Source organism: Aphelocoma coerulescens, chromosome 1, assembly GCF_041296385.1.
Source record: "Aphelocoma coerulescens isolate FSJ_1873_10779 chromosome 1, UR_Acoe_1.0, whole genome shotgun sequence".
NCBI classification, from domain to species: Eukaryota; Metazoa; Chordata; class Aves; order Passeriformes; family Corvidae; genus Aphelocoma; species Aphelocoma coerulescens.
In genome coordinates this window covers 119,225,202-119,239,588 of record NC_091013.1, presented here as the reverse complement: position 1 = coordinate 119,239,588, position 14,387 = coordinate 119,225,202, and the positions used below count along the sequence as shown (strand labels likewise).

Here is a 14,387-nt window from a genome sequence, read left to right as displayed (position 1 = left end):
GGTAGATGTGTCAACACCATGAATTATGGATGGAGCTGCTGGAGCCCACAGAGTGCAGCAAGAGTTGACCTGTTTTATTCATCCCTCAGCAGCAGAGCTCCCTGTGGGACTGGGAAAACCCAAAACCTCCCCATTTTCTATGCTTGGGAAGTTAGTCCTGGATTATACTGATTAAAACTTGGCAAGGAGAAGCTGGAGAGCTTTCACACCTTTCCAGTATGGAAAATTCTCTTGTTCAAGAGGATATTTCAATCTAAAAAACAGTTGTCAAAGGCAAACTTAAGTTTTTCTCTCTTGGAAATGAACTCTTCTGCAGTGTGCCAAGGTATTTTTTTAGGTTTAAAGGGAAGAGATGGCGAGAGATTTCCCATCAAGGCAAGGGAAAGACAAAAGCAGGGACTCAGCATGGACTGTGCATGACACAGGAGCTGAGTTCTTGTGTGACTTGGGGCAAGATCTGTAGTTTGTCTGGATTTTTGTTCTCCATGTCCCTGGAAAGGAATGATTGAGATTTCCCTTGCAAGGCTGTTTTCAGGCTTCTTGGATAAAAATTTTGCAGGGATTAGTTATATGGCACAAAAGCCCTTGTAGCTCTGGGGTTTGGCATTGGTGCCACTCAAAAGTAATGGTGAGCACTGAAGAAAAAGCTGGGTTTTATCATGCTCTGAACTCCTCGAGTGCCTCACACAGCCCTAGCAAAGGTAGAGTGGCAGTGAACCGACATCTTTAATCTTCTGGATTTTTGTATTTTGAACTTATGCCCATTGCAACAGTCGTCATCCAAGGAATTCGATAGTGGGAGGATCTGAATGGATTCCATTTCCATTCTGTTTGTTGTCGTTACACCCGGTTTAATTTTTCCTCTTGTATTCCTGGGTACAGACACAGCCTGCGTGTGGCTGCATTCCTGGTGGGGAAGGGTGGGAGAGCTGCATTTTACCATTTACCATCCTATTTAAGGTAGCTTTTGCCTTCCTTTTATTGTTTTCCGTAATCAGTATTTTGGATTATTATTGTATTTTATATGAGGAAGGGCTGCAGTAGATGTCATTTCTTTTAAATACTCCATTTCTCTTAAAACTTCCTATTTTTTTGGCAAAGGGGATCCTGGAGCTTTGTCTGCTGGGAGAGGAAATGGTTATTTCATTTACCTACTTCTGTTTTTAAATCTATTTTTTAAATCTGTTGCTGATTTTAATTGTATTTTAGTCAAGAATCCCAGCTTGCCGATTTAAAAATTTGTTTGTCAACTTGTTTTTTTGGTTTTTTTTAATTGTGCTTTTGTTCTCCTAACAGAAATTTCTACCCCCTGCTTGGTCAAATGTCAGTTGTACACTGTTGTCCTTCCATTAAAATTAGAACTCCTTTATTTTGGTCACTGCTTCTCTGCACACTTATTTAAGCAATGGCATCTAATTAGTAATGTGAGAGTCTTTGTTTAATTTTTTATTATGTAGGAAACAGTGATACATTTCAGTGATGATGTGTGCTAGGAACTAATGTCAAACTTCCCTTGGAAACTGGAATCCACATTAATGCAGCGTGGGGTGTTCAAGTGTTTGTGTTCATAGAACTACTTTCCACTTGATGAATTCCTGAGAAAAGCAGCAGCCTTCTCCCGGAACAGACTGGGATGTCACAGCAGGAGTGATCTGACAGGTGTTTTCATAGAATCCCAGAATGGTTTGGGTTGGAAGGGACCTTAAAACCCATCCATTCCCACCCCCTGCCATGGGCAGGGACACCTTCCATTAGCCCAGGTTGCTCCAAGCCCTGTCCAACCTTGGACTTGGACACTTCCAGGGATCCAGGAGCAGCCGCAGCTTCTCTGGGCACCCTGTGCCAGGGCCTGCCCACCCTCCCAGGGAACAATTCCTTCCCAATATCCCATCTAACCCTACCCTCTGGCAATGGGAAGCCATTCTCCCCTGTCCTGTCCCTCTCCAGCAAAGTCCTTGTGCAAAGTCCCTCTTTTGGATTGTTTTAGCAAGTATAAGGTGTGAACCTGTCTCAGCTTGTAGGGCGTGGAAGATAAGCATCAAATCGCCCACATGAAAGATGTTGCTTTTTTCTCCCTTTTTCTACCTAGATATTGAAATGCTCTCTTGGTGCTTGGATTTTGTCACAACTATTTTGCATTGCCAAATCCCTGTGTACCCACCTGAAGAGGTTTTTAGCAGGCTGTGTGATCGGAGCAGGACAGAATTGGGCCGAGGTCAGGGGTACCAGGCCTTGTAAAACAATTTCAGCGTCTCTTTGTACAGATCTGTTTGTCTTGTGATCCATCAAAACCCAGCTGGGGAATTTGTCCTGGCTGATGGCTCGTTTCCTCCTTGGAGAGACCTTCAAAGGCTGCCATACAAGTGGTTGACATTCTTCTTCACAGACACATGGTTGTTCCAGGAGGTTCATTAATGCAATGCTGCCTTCAAGCTCTTTGGAAATTTAAGGGTCTAAGTCTCTTGTTTACACCAGTGTGGAACCAGTTAGGAATTGCAATGACTCGAGCTTTTGTAGTCTGTGTAAAAAAAGGGAGATTGAATTTGATGGGTTTGGTGGGAATTAAGATCAGAAAGGAATATTAGATCACCTATGCTAATTATGAGTGAATTAGATGGTGCAAATTCTGAGCTGAAAACTAAATGCGCACTGTGATTCCTTACGGGATGAACTCTGTCACAAGGAACTGATGGGTGAGAAGAGGGTGTTAATTGCTGAGGCTGCTCTGATGGGGCATAGCTGATGCTCACTGGGGCATAGTCCATGCAGCAGGCAAAGAGGGAATGGCATCCCTTCCTCCCTGGACTTAATGTGCTCCTCGGGCTGATCCTCTGCACGGTGGGCAAGATGCTCTGGGCTGCCTTAGAAGAGGCTCCTGCAGAGCTCACAACACCGGTGCTCTGTCACCTTTGTAGCTGCTGTTTAGGGAGCTGCAGGCTGGGCTTAGATTGTCCTTAATCTCCTCCTTGCCAGATCAGAGAAGTCTGGCTTCCTCACCTGGTTTTCATAAGTCCTGTGCTGTGTGCAGTTTGGGGCATTAATGACTTCTCTTGACTGGCCAGCCAGAGCCTTCTACTGCCCAAAGGGACTCCAAGAGTGCTGGAGAGGGACTTGGGACAAGGGCTGGAGGGACGGGACACAGGGAATGGCTTCCCACTGCCAGAGTGCAGGAATGGATGGGATATTGGGAAGAAATTGTTCCCTGTGAGGCTGGGGAGGCCCTGGCACAGGGTGCCCAGAGCAGCTGTGGCTGCTCCTGGATCCCTGGAAATGTCCAAGGCCAGGTTGGAGTTCTAACAATCTTTAGGGTCTTTCCCAACCCAAACCATCCTGTGATTCCTCCTCACATCAGCCTGTGGTGTTACTCGAGTCATTGGTGGTGGTTTTGGACAAGCCCAAGTATCAGCCCCGTTTTCCTTGTTTCTGGCTGCCAGCTGGATGTGGAGTCATTGACTGCTGTCCTTTGAGCACAGTGGTCCATATTGCTTTAAACCCATTTAGACACAAATGTTTGATTGTAATTATTGCCTTAATATGTAACTGCAAGGTTTTGATAGACTTGTTCAGAGCTTTCAAAAAGGAAAGTAGTGTAAAATGGATTTACATGTTCCAAGATCAGGAGGGACTGACATAATCCTCTGGTCAGATGAAAGGTGCTCCTGAAGCTTGGAACTGAGCAGGTTTTTTTTGTCTTTTGGAAACAATTAATATTCAAGTAAAGATACTGAGTCCAAGATTTATTAAATCCTGATGGATCCTTCTGATGCGCGCTTGGAAAGCTCTTCTGTGTTGGCCTGGCTTTTTATCTGCTCAGACTTCAGATGCTTCTATTTTATCTATTTCTGAACTTGCAGAACTCCAGAAAGCCTTTCAGCCGAATTTAATATGGAATAAAGCAAAAAGCATGGTTTGATTCCAGACCAAGTTGGTCAGGCAACAGCTAGATAAGTATAATTAGCCTTGTAATTGGAATGCGTCGTAGACAATTAGTTTTTGTAAATGTGTGTAATTTAATCCCAAGTAAAGGGTCAGGAGGACCTTGCTGTGAAAGAGGTTAAGGAGTAACATGTATAATTTCCAGGCCTTCTGATGCTCATGTCTGACACAGCTGGAGAGGAGCATGTCCATCTTTCCAATGGCAGCAAAAATTCCAACCTCCACAAGGTGAGTCAGGGCTTCTGTTCTGCCTTTGTCTCCCAGTATGCATTCCAAGAACAGCCTTAATAAATCCATGGGGGATGCAATAGCAGCAGTGATTTAGAGAATCCCCCATAAAAAACCAAAGTCTGTGAGGTACCAAGAGCCACTCTGTGGGAGTCCATTCAGCTTTTAGGGAAACTCCTGAGAAATGGGATCCGCTCTCATCCCGAACACTCAATCCGTGCTCTCTGTGGCAAAGGGCTGCAGGATCTCACCCATGTGGTTACACGGTGGCACTCGGGATGTTTTTCTTCCTGCAATCCTTTTGTCAGGAAAGGGGCAGCCCTTCAGCCTCCAAGGTCAGCCCAGGAAAAGGGTCTGCTCCCCAGACATGTGGTACTCATTTGCCTGGAATTTTTGACACCACTTATTACAATACGGCATAGCTGCAAGTTCCCAGGCTCTTGTTTTTGGGCTAGGATTGAATGGTAAGAGAGAAATGCCCAAACGTCTCCCTGGAATCTTACAACACAGCTTGCATGTGGAGTGGGGTGCAGAGGGAACACGTTCCCAGGATTTAACAGATCCTGCATCATTATGGTTGGCCTTTATAGCTTCAGGGAAACAACCTCAGTGTGTTGGAGTCCCCAAGAACGGGTTGGTGGTGCTCGTGACCAGCTGCACCTGGGCTTTGCCAGAGTTCTCTGTGTTATTTATGGCTCACAGGCTGCACTGTGCGTGACCCAGGTTCTGTCGGCACAGATGTTGGGGCTGGGGATGGATTCCACGGAAGGAGTCGGCAAAGGGGACTCACAGCTCAGTGTAGGATCAGTCAGCGACAACAAATGCAAAGCCTGGAAGAGCAGGTTCTGGTTTCTTGCCTTGTGCTGCAATAGCAGGAGCAGTGTAACCATATGATTAACAGCGAGAGTCCAAAAGTAGCAGGGTAATAAATACTGGGAATTCAAAGGAAACCTCGGCTTCTGGCAATTACAGAGTCTGTGCAGCAGAGAGATGGAGCTTCTGACTCCAGTGTTATTTGTGACCTACTTGGAACTGAAATGTTGCAAGAGCCTGTTTGTTTAATACTCAATTGCTTTTTTTTAAAGTTATACTGTATTCGGGTTAAATACAGTCCTTTGAACATGGACTGATAGATAAACATTCTCCTCAGAAAATTCCATCAGTTCTTGTTGTCTTAATTTTTATTGCCAGCAAGTGCTCAATGTGTTCCTTCTTTTTCCTTTGCAAAAAACCCCCGCCCCAAACCTCCCTAACCTTTCCTATCATGTATCCAATATTTTATAGAGCAATCACAAAGGGTAGTAAATTGAGTAAAACATACTATCCTTGGCAGGATTTCCCTTATGACTAAATCCAATATGAACAAAGAGGACAAGGGCAAATAACTTCACTTATTCAGGTCATTTTTCATAAGAATCATAAAAATTAGATAGAAAAGGCCTATTAGATTATCTCCCCTCTCTTCCATTTTGCCAATTCTGGGTTGTTCTCTACAGTAACCTTGTGAAATTTTATTTGTCCAAATGGAAGAAAGATCATCTTCCTGCTGGTTATTCTTTTCTTTTTGAGTGGAAAAGGATGGATGGTTTTCCCATCTGGGCTAGAAAATACTTCTTGTGCTTCTACAAGGCTCATTTTTAATTTCTACAGCTGTCTCCTCTTCAACAGTTTTATGTTCCTCTTTTTGGGCACTGTGATCTTATCGTGAGGCGTTTCCTACACTTGGGCCCACATTTTTAATTCCACCCCGTTATTCCAGTTGTTCAAGTATTGGAATAACCCTGAGGCCATCTGTAACAATTTCACCCCATTGTGTTTCTGCCCTTCCAGTGCTCGCCAGGGTTAATGTACCAACAACAACAGATTGTTCTTGCTGTATAGTGGGAAATGTTTATAATGCTCTTCAGATTAAAATAATTTAAAATCCTCTTAAAAAGATGTTTCCCACTGCCCCTCCCCATAAGAGAACTGCCAGAGAAGTATATATAAGATGACTTAAGCCCCCCCAAACAATAAAAACCAAGCCTCTTACAATGGTAAAGGACCATGAAGAGTTGGAGAGAAGCTCTCAGTGCAGCAGCTCTGGAGCTTGGTTTAACTCCACACGTGTGATTTAATTGCCGTGCTGAGCTTCTCATAAGCTGAAGAAAGCACTGAAATGTGTTTGACATTTGTTGCTCTAAATTACAGTTGTATCAGTATCATTGAAGTGTCCAAAAAATGCTAAAATTAAGAAGGGTTTGGAATGAGTTAATGTTTAAGGAGTGTATGTGCTTATCTGCAGCTGAAAGGTCACTGAGTAAATTCTTCAATGATCCCAGTGTTGTGGGGGTGCTGCTGAAATGACAGATCTTGTTCTGTTTCCAAAAAAAAAGATCTGAGTTGGGACTCTGGAGCAAAAGGGGATGTGACTCATGTTGCTGGGAAATAGGGAATCATAGAATCATGTCCCAGAATCCCAGAATGGTTTGGTTTGAGAGGGACCTTAAAGCCCATCCAGTGCCACCCCCTGCTATGGGCAGGGACACCTTCCACTATCTCAGGTTGCTCCGAGCCCCGTCCAGCCTGGTCTTGGACACTTCCAGGGATCCAGAGGCAGTGGCAGCTTCTCTGGGCAACCTCAGGGTGCCAGGGCCTCCCCAGCCTCACAGGGAACAATTCCTTCCCAATATCCTACCTAATCCTGCCCTCTGGCAGTAGGAGGCCATTCCCCCTTGGCCTGTCCCTCCAGGCCCCTGTAAATAGTGTCTCTTCATCTTTATTGTTGGTTCCTCCCGGCTCAAAGGCCACAATCTGGGGGCTGGAAGTGCATGTGGCCATAGCCTGTCCAGCTTTTGATCCCTCAGCACCCCCAAATCCTTCTCTACAGGGCCGTTCTCAATGACTTCTTCTCCCAGTTTATACCCCAACCCAGTGCAGCACTTGGCCTTGTTGAATCTCACGATTCCCATGAATGTCCTGCTTATCAAGCTTGTGCAGGTCCCTCTGGATGGCCCTGTCCTTCAGGAGTGTCACCTGCAGTGCTCAGCTTTCAGGAGCAGTGGCTTGATGGAGCAAAATGGTTTGGCATGGCTTTGGAGCATGCACTGTGAGGTATCCTATGGAGCCTATGCCAGCAGGTCTGGGACCACACACGTGTGTCTTGTTCTTCTCTTCAGCACCTCAAGAGTGAATTGCTAGGAGTGGAATTTTGGAGGGAAAATAAAGGAAAGGAATGTGGCCAGCTCAATCAGGGGGGAATTAGGTGCCTTAGTCTGTTCTCATCCTAAAGGAGTCTCAGCACCCAGGGTTTGGACCTCTCCAGCCTCTGCTGGGTTCCTGAATTACTGCAGACTCCTGGGTGACGTTAGAGAAATCAGGCAAGTCTATAATTCATGAACAGGAGATACATTGAATGTGACAGGGAAAACAAAGAGAAATTAGGACCCACAGAATGAACATTTGTGACAGCAGCGAGGATTCTTGGAAGCTGATTGTGGATCTTAATGGGACTGATATGCTGCTCTATTAAAGGGAAATAAACCTATAATATATAATAAAGCAGCTTTTTTTGAGAATTGGGTTTTGATACGTGCATTTGGTTATATTTTAGTCTAAAAAATAGGGTCTCCTGATCAGACAGATAAGAAAAGACAGCTTTATGCTTAACAACATCCATAATAGCCTTTCTTCTGTCTCTATAGCCACATCCCATTTGTTAATGCCTCTCCTGGGCATCCTGCATCCTGATCCCTGTGTGGGAGCACAGTTCTGAGGGATGCTGTCCCTGTTCTCTGTGGCTCTTGCATTGTGAAGTTTGTCTGCCTTTTAAAATGGAAGAGGGGACTACAGTCCCTGGCAACACACAGGGACTTTACTTAAAAATACTGTTGTGGAAGAGTGGTTTCACTGTGAAATAAAACTGGCATCCTTTTGCTCCGTTCTCCATAAAATCCATGGATGGGAGGGTGGCCGTGTACAGACTTGCTGTACATTAATTTTGTTTGCAAAAGCGCTGTAATTATACAGCTCTCCTGCCAATTTGGCACAGGAAGACAAGTAAAATCCCAAGCGGAATGCTTTCTCCATGAAAAGTCTTTCTGTAGGGTTTTTTTCTCCCTTAGCTTGAACATAATAACCTGATTGGCAAACCATTTAAAAAATGAATTGCAGGGCTTCCAGCATGAAATGATTGGCTCCATAGGAGTTACAGCTTTTGCATACGTGGGAGAAAAATCCAACTGTGCCGCCGAGAACCGCTGGGATGTCCTCTTGGAGAGCCTGCCAGGCTGCAGTGACCTGGAATGCATCCAGCTGGTGCGTCACCTCTGCTACCAGCGCTGCGTTTCTTCAGCTTTTAACTCAATTCCTGCTCTCAGTGGCAGCTGTTTAATTCTTCTGCCAGAGATAGCTTCAGGAGAGGGGAAAAAAAGAACTGCAAATAGAGGAATTGTTCAGAATATCGGGCCTAAACATAGATGATGGTGGTGATGGCTGGTTCCATTTTTAGCTTCCTAAAGAAACAAGGCTTATCCAGCAGTGACATCTGCTCGTCGGCTGCTTCCTCACAGGTTGTGAGTGCAGGGGTCAACTTCAGCCAAATTTCAATTAAAACCCAAGTTTTGCTCCAGGTTTTGGTGTTTGGTGGATGGGGACATTTGACTTTGGAGCTCAGTGGTGATTCCTTTTTGACCACGTGGCTGCAGGCACTGACTGCAGGGCAGAGGAGGGAGAGGGGGTCTTACAAAGCATGGGAGCAGGAGGGGTGGAGACGTGGGTGCCTCGCTCGTGTGTGAGCTCTGATATCACGGTAGAGAGCAAAAATGATGGCAAAAGCAGGCTGCTGTAGTTCCCTGTCTGAGAGAGCGGCCTGCTCTGTGTCACTAGGTAGGCTCCCACCAGCGGATGTCTTCTGCTCTGTTCCCACCTCTCCTTGTGCTGCCATGGCCATTTGTGGATCACTAAGGCTTAGGGAACATTTTTGGCCACGTTATTTGGAGCTTAGATGAGCTTAAGGCGGCCGTGAGAGTGAAGGCCAGCGAGAAGCTTGTCTGAGGCGCGAGTGGCTCCTCGCGGCCCACAAAGCTGCTTTGCCTTAAGGAGCCTGGCTCCGGGCAGGATTATCCGGCTGGCTGGGAGAGTGCTGTGGGAGCCAAGTGGGCATGGAAGTGTCTCTGGGGAGGAGGACCAGCACCTCAGTGTCACAGTCAGTGCCTGAGCACAGGTGAGATATTGAGCTTATCAGCTTGAGTCCTTGGGGTTTCTCTCCTGCTTTGAAATCCAACAGGCTCGTTCAGTTGGAAGGGACCTGCAAGGATCATCCAGACCCCCTGGCTGACCAAATGCACAGCATGTTCTTAAGGGCATTGTCCAGGCACCACTGACAGGCTTGAGGCATTGACCACCTCTGCAGGAAGCCACTTCCAGCATTTGACCACCCTCTTGGTAAAGAAATACTTCCAAATGTCCAGCCTAAAGTGGCCAGTGGGACAATCCTCTCTTGCCCAGCTCTTTGATGAATCGCAGGCTGTGGTTTGCCCTCACTGCTGGCTCCAGCTGACCAACACCCCCAATCCCTGTCTGCAGGGCTGCTCCCTACAAAATTGGGTGGGTTTGTTCAAACATCTGCTGGCCCATGGCTGGTGAAGGCCATGTTCTCTGCTCCCATCCCTGGGCAGGCTTTGCGGCCTTGCATTCCCGGCTCCACCGGCTGTGGAGAAGCAGCAAGGCCATGTCTTTGTGACTCAGACCAACCTGGAGAATCAAAGCTGCAGCACTCATTTTGGAGAGGACTTTGCCCTGTTTGGGAGCTGGCAGAAACATTTTAGGATTCAGTGATGGGGAAAGGCTCCAGCTGCAGAGCTCTTTAAGATGCCCTCCCAGAGACTGTGGGGAGCTCCCGGCCGAGGGAAGTAAACTGGTGACCTGGAAAAAGAAAATGAAGGAAACAAGATTAGTCTGCTTGACAGGGAATGCCATCCTGGGATTTATTTTGACTCCTGTGAAGGTAGCAGTCTGAAAGGCTTTATGCAGTGAAAATTTGTGTTTCGTAATTAGAGAGAAAAAAGACATACTTTTGATATATATATATATATATATATATATATATATATATGTAAAACATACAGAGATTGGTTCCTGGGTGGGGCCTCTGGGAGTGCTTTGGAGAGGCTACTCTGCATGATATCCTTTATTTAGCAACTGTCATGCCCGTTTGTAGGATCTGTAGTGATAGAACCTGTCCTGGGAAATGTCTGAAATCCAGAATCATGAAATATTTAGTGGACCGTTCACTGCTAATGGGCTCCAGCCCTGCGCCAGCACCACAGGATCAGTAACAAAAGGCTCTGTGTACCAGTGCCAAGCTGCCTGAGACTGCTCTGAGTTTGTTCAAGTCTTATTTCAGGTTTTATCAAAAGCAAAATCTGAGTCCAGCAAGGCAGGGTTTGGTTGGTTGAAACCAGCAAAAGCTTGTTTTATTTTCCTTGCTCAGAGGAAACCTGGGATATGTCATGTGTGGCATACACAGAAGTGAGTTATTTTTTTTCAGCAGTAGATAAATTGATGTGAGAAAAAATACACAGTATTGATTTTCCTTTTCCTGTGGCTTTTGAGAGGTTGTTAATGCAGCAAGTACACAAGAGCACTCATATGTCTGTCTGCACAGTAATCGCTAATGAATTGACTTTCTTAAAAACAATTTTTAGTCTGTAGTTTCAGTGACTTGATTTGTGGAGTAGATGATATCTCCTGGCACATAATTACTCATTTTTGGGCTGTGTAGAAGGGGGGAGGATAAATTTTCCTGCATTATCTGTAGCACTGAACATCTCTCCTATTACTCATACAAGTTTTTTCTCTGTGTCTTCTTCCTTACTGTAGCTGAGCAAAGAGGTTTGTAAGGATCTGAGGCTTTTTTCAGTGTTAAAATTTACGGTACAGACACTTTCTAGAGCTAATTTTTGTGCATTCTGACACAGCAGTGGTCATGATCGTGACAAGGACGATGATTTATACTCAGGAGACCAACAATTCATTTCTCTCAGTGTCTCCAAGTGACTGCAGAGAACTTGTTTTCCTTTGGGAAAAAAACCCAAACCTGCAGCAGGACCCATGGTGATAATCATATTAACAGTACAGTGAAAGCAATTTGATGACCTGTGACAGAATGTGACATGCAAGGCCCTGTCAGTCCGGTGGTGGTGATGACCTGAGGATGCTGAGGAAGGCAGTGGGGAGGAGCTGACCCATGGAGTGGGACGAGTTTGTCCATGCTTGGGGAATTGTGGTCGATGTCCAGTGGAAGCACTTCTGATCCTGATGCACAGGTGGGCACGTGGTGATGCTTAGGAATCACTGGTATTCGTGGACACTTCTGTGTGTTGCTCTTGGTTCATGCTGTTCGAGGCTTGCAGTCAAAATTTGGGGGTCATTAATATTTTCTTCCCATTATCCAGTGCAAGATTGCAGTGTGTCCAATTTCTTCTGGATATGCTCTACACAGTCAGTGTTATCTGAGATTTGTTGTCCCAGAGGTTTTGCTCTAAAGCTTTGCAGGTTGCCATGGTGTCAGAGGGACCATGTTGTCAGTGTTGTGAGAAGAGACAGACATTGATTATGTTGCTCTGAGGTGATTTATTCCCAATAACTCCTTGTCTTGGCAGTCATCTGGTGATCTCGGTTCTCATAACAGTGATCCTTTTTCAGCATCACTCCTGACAGGCTTTTCCTGATCATTCCCTTGCTCTTTGCTGTTGTTCTAATGTACCACTTGCTTTTAGCCACTTTTCTGGTTTTTGGTCTCTCTTCCCGTGATGGTTCTCGAGGTCCTGCCAAATCACCGATCTCCACTCGGAAACCTTCATAAGGAGGAACAGTGAGTCTGTGAAGGAACAGTGACTGTGTTGTGAGGTACAAAGTGAAATTTAGGGCTTTTAATTCTTGCACATTCACAGCATTGCCTTCCCCCCCCCCCCCCCCATTTATGTCCTGTTTACAGTGCACATGGTTTCTGCAGGAGGGCCTTGGACATCTGTGCGTTTGGCTGTTTATTGCAGAAGGCTTTTAGTGGGTCAGGGAAGCACACAGAGGGGAGCTTTTGGAGTGGCCTGTGAAATGATTTTGCTTAGCTTTGTTTTAGCACTTCTTGCACAAACCTCTGCTCCCTCCCCTTGGGTCACAGCTTTCCAAGCTATGCCAGCAAGAGCAGAGTCAGGCTTTGCTAAACTCCAGTAAAGCACAGGGCACTTTTAATTTGCATTTGTGCAGAGGTGCTTAATTACAAACACCTCTCGTCCTGCCACAGTACTCCTGGTAGTTCCTTGATCGCTCCCGGTAGGGAGCTAAGCAGCTGTGAGGGTGGATGTCGTTCCCTTGAACTTGGGAAGGTTTTCTACATCCCGAGGAGCAGTGGGCCGTGAGATGGATGAGTCAAAGTCAGTGGTTTGATGTACCCAGAGGGCTGGTTATTACAGGACATAATCATGGAATCACAGAATATCCCATACTGGAAAGGACCCACAAGGATCATCATGTCCAAATCCTGGCCCCACTCAGGACAACCCCAAGGATCCCACCATGAATCCCACCCTCAGGATGTGTGTGGGTTCACAGTGAGATCAACACTTCTAAACTCTGTCTCTCAAGTGTTTGGTAGGTGGGGTAGGATGCACCATCTGTAAACCCATGGATGAATTGGAAGGAAAGCTTGTGGTGAGGCAGGAAAAACAGCCCCAAACCTGAGCTATTGCCTGAGGAAACATTGCCTCCCCATTAGGGAGATTTAGATTAGAAAACACATCTGCCAGGAGTTTGGCTCTTGGAATTCCATCAGGGAAGTCCCACCTTGTTTTCTTCCAAAGGAAAAAAAAAAAAAAAAAACCAACACCGAAAAACCCCACCAAAACCCATCCTGAAAACACATTGCATATCTCTATTATTTATATGTCTAGAACTGGACATCCTATTGCAGTGCATCCATATCCTCTCAAGAGATGGTCCCAGGATATTCCAGGAACCACTTCGGACATGCAAGCCTTAGATTCAGCTTGGAAATCATCCGGGAAGTATTTTCTACTGAAATACAGATATCCCCTTCTCACCCCCTCAAGAAACAGTAAAGCCTGTTTGGAGGAGTGGAAGTGCAGTACAACATTTAGTTATGAACCGAAGATTTCCAAGCCATGTTGACTTAAAGCATCTGTTAGTGAAACGTGTCTGCTCTGCAGACAGTTTTTGTACTTGTGCTGTGCAAGCACATTTCAAACAAGCACAGCAAATGTGTTGCTGAGAACAATCCAGCGGTGCTGCTTGGGTCATTTAGACGACTTAATAGGTCTTTTCTTTTTCCTTGCTATCTGTATTAAATCAATGATTCATATAAATTATGCCAAAGGGAGTTAATTGTTATTGCATGGTATAAAAAGCTGCCAAACTAAGGGCAAAACTCTGCAGCACATGAAATAAAATGGAGTTGTGTTCTGATTCCTGAAAGCATAAAATGGCTGAACCTGTCACCCCTACCGAAACAGCCTGGACAGGAATTCCTGTGGAAACAGTGGCAGTGGAGGCCTTCCACTATCCCAGGTTGCTCCAAGCCCCATCCAGCCTGGCCTTGGACACTCCCAGGGATCCAGGGGCAGCCACAGCTTCTCTGGGCACCCTGTGCCAAGGCCTCCCCACCCTCCCAGGGAAGAATTTCTTCCCAATATCCCATCTAGCCCTGCCCTCTGGCAGTGGGAAGCCATTCCCCCTGTTTTATCATGTGACAGTTGAAACACTGCCTGTTGTGTGAAGGAGAATGGAAAAAGGATACACTTTTAGGAATTATTTGGATCAAAGTCTGGGGGTTTTTTTTGTGCAAGGAAAAGTGCTTTTCAAATAGGAGTCAGCACTGGGAAATAAAATAGAGGAGCATGTGGAATATGTAGGTCTGGGGTAGGACAGAGGAGGACAGCACTGGGGGGATGTTGGCAGAGCAGAGTGGTTTGGAATGAGAACATGGATTTGTTGGAGGCAATGGGAAAGTTCAGGAGCACCACGAGACACCAGAAACTTGGGAAATGGCAGTGCCGGAAATGAGGAAATCCACACTCTGCAGTGACTAAATAATTAATAAGGGACCATTTCTGGCCTGCTTGGTGACCTGACCCGACTGCAGGAACCAAATGTGTGGGGTAAGGATTAATGTGCCTTAGGCAAGGTCTGCACTGGGATTGGAACAGGAAATGATTAAAGTCCTTTGC

The 14,387-nt window shown here is 45.8% G+C and overlaps 1 protein-coding gene across 3 annotated transcripts in view; it reads left to right on the top strand.

The window, feature by feature from the left end:
- The window catches only part of FAM168A (family with sequence similarity 168 member A), a 128,389-nt gene that overhangs the window by 18,134 nt on the left and 95,868 nt on the right, over positions 1–14,387 (top strand). Inside the window, exon 2 of one of the 3 annotated variants that reach the window (XM_069026635.1) lies at positions 4,082–4,164. The exons of the other annotated variants lie outside the window; for them this stretch is intronic. The gene's annotated coding sequence lies outside the window, so the exon portion shown is untranslated. The remainder of the gene's footprint in view (positions 1–4,081; positions 4,165–14,387) is intronic. 3 annotated transcript variants of the gene reach the window in all.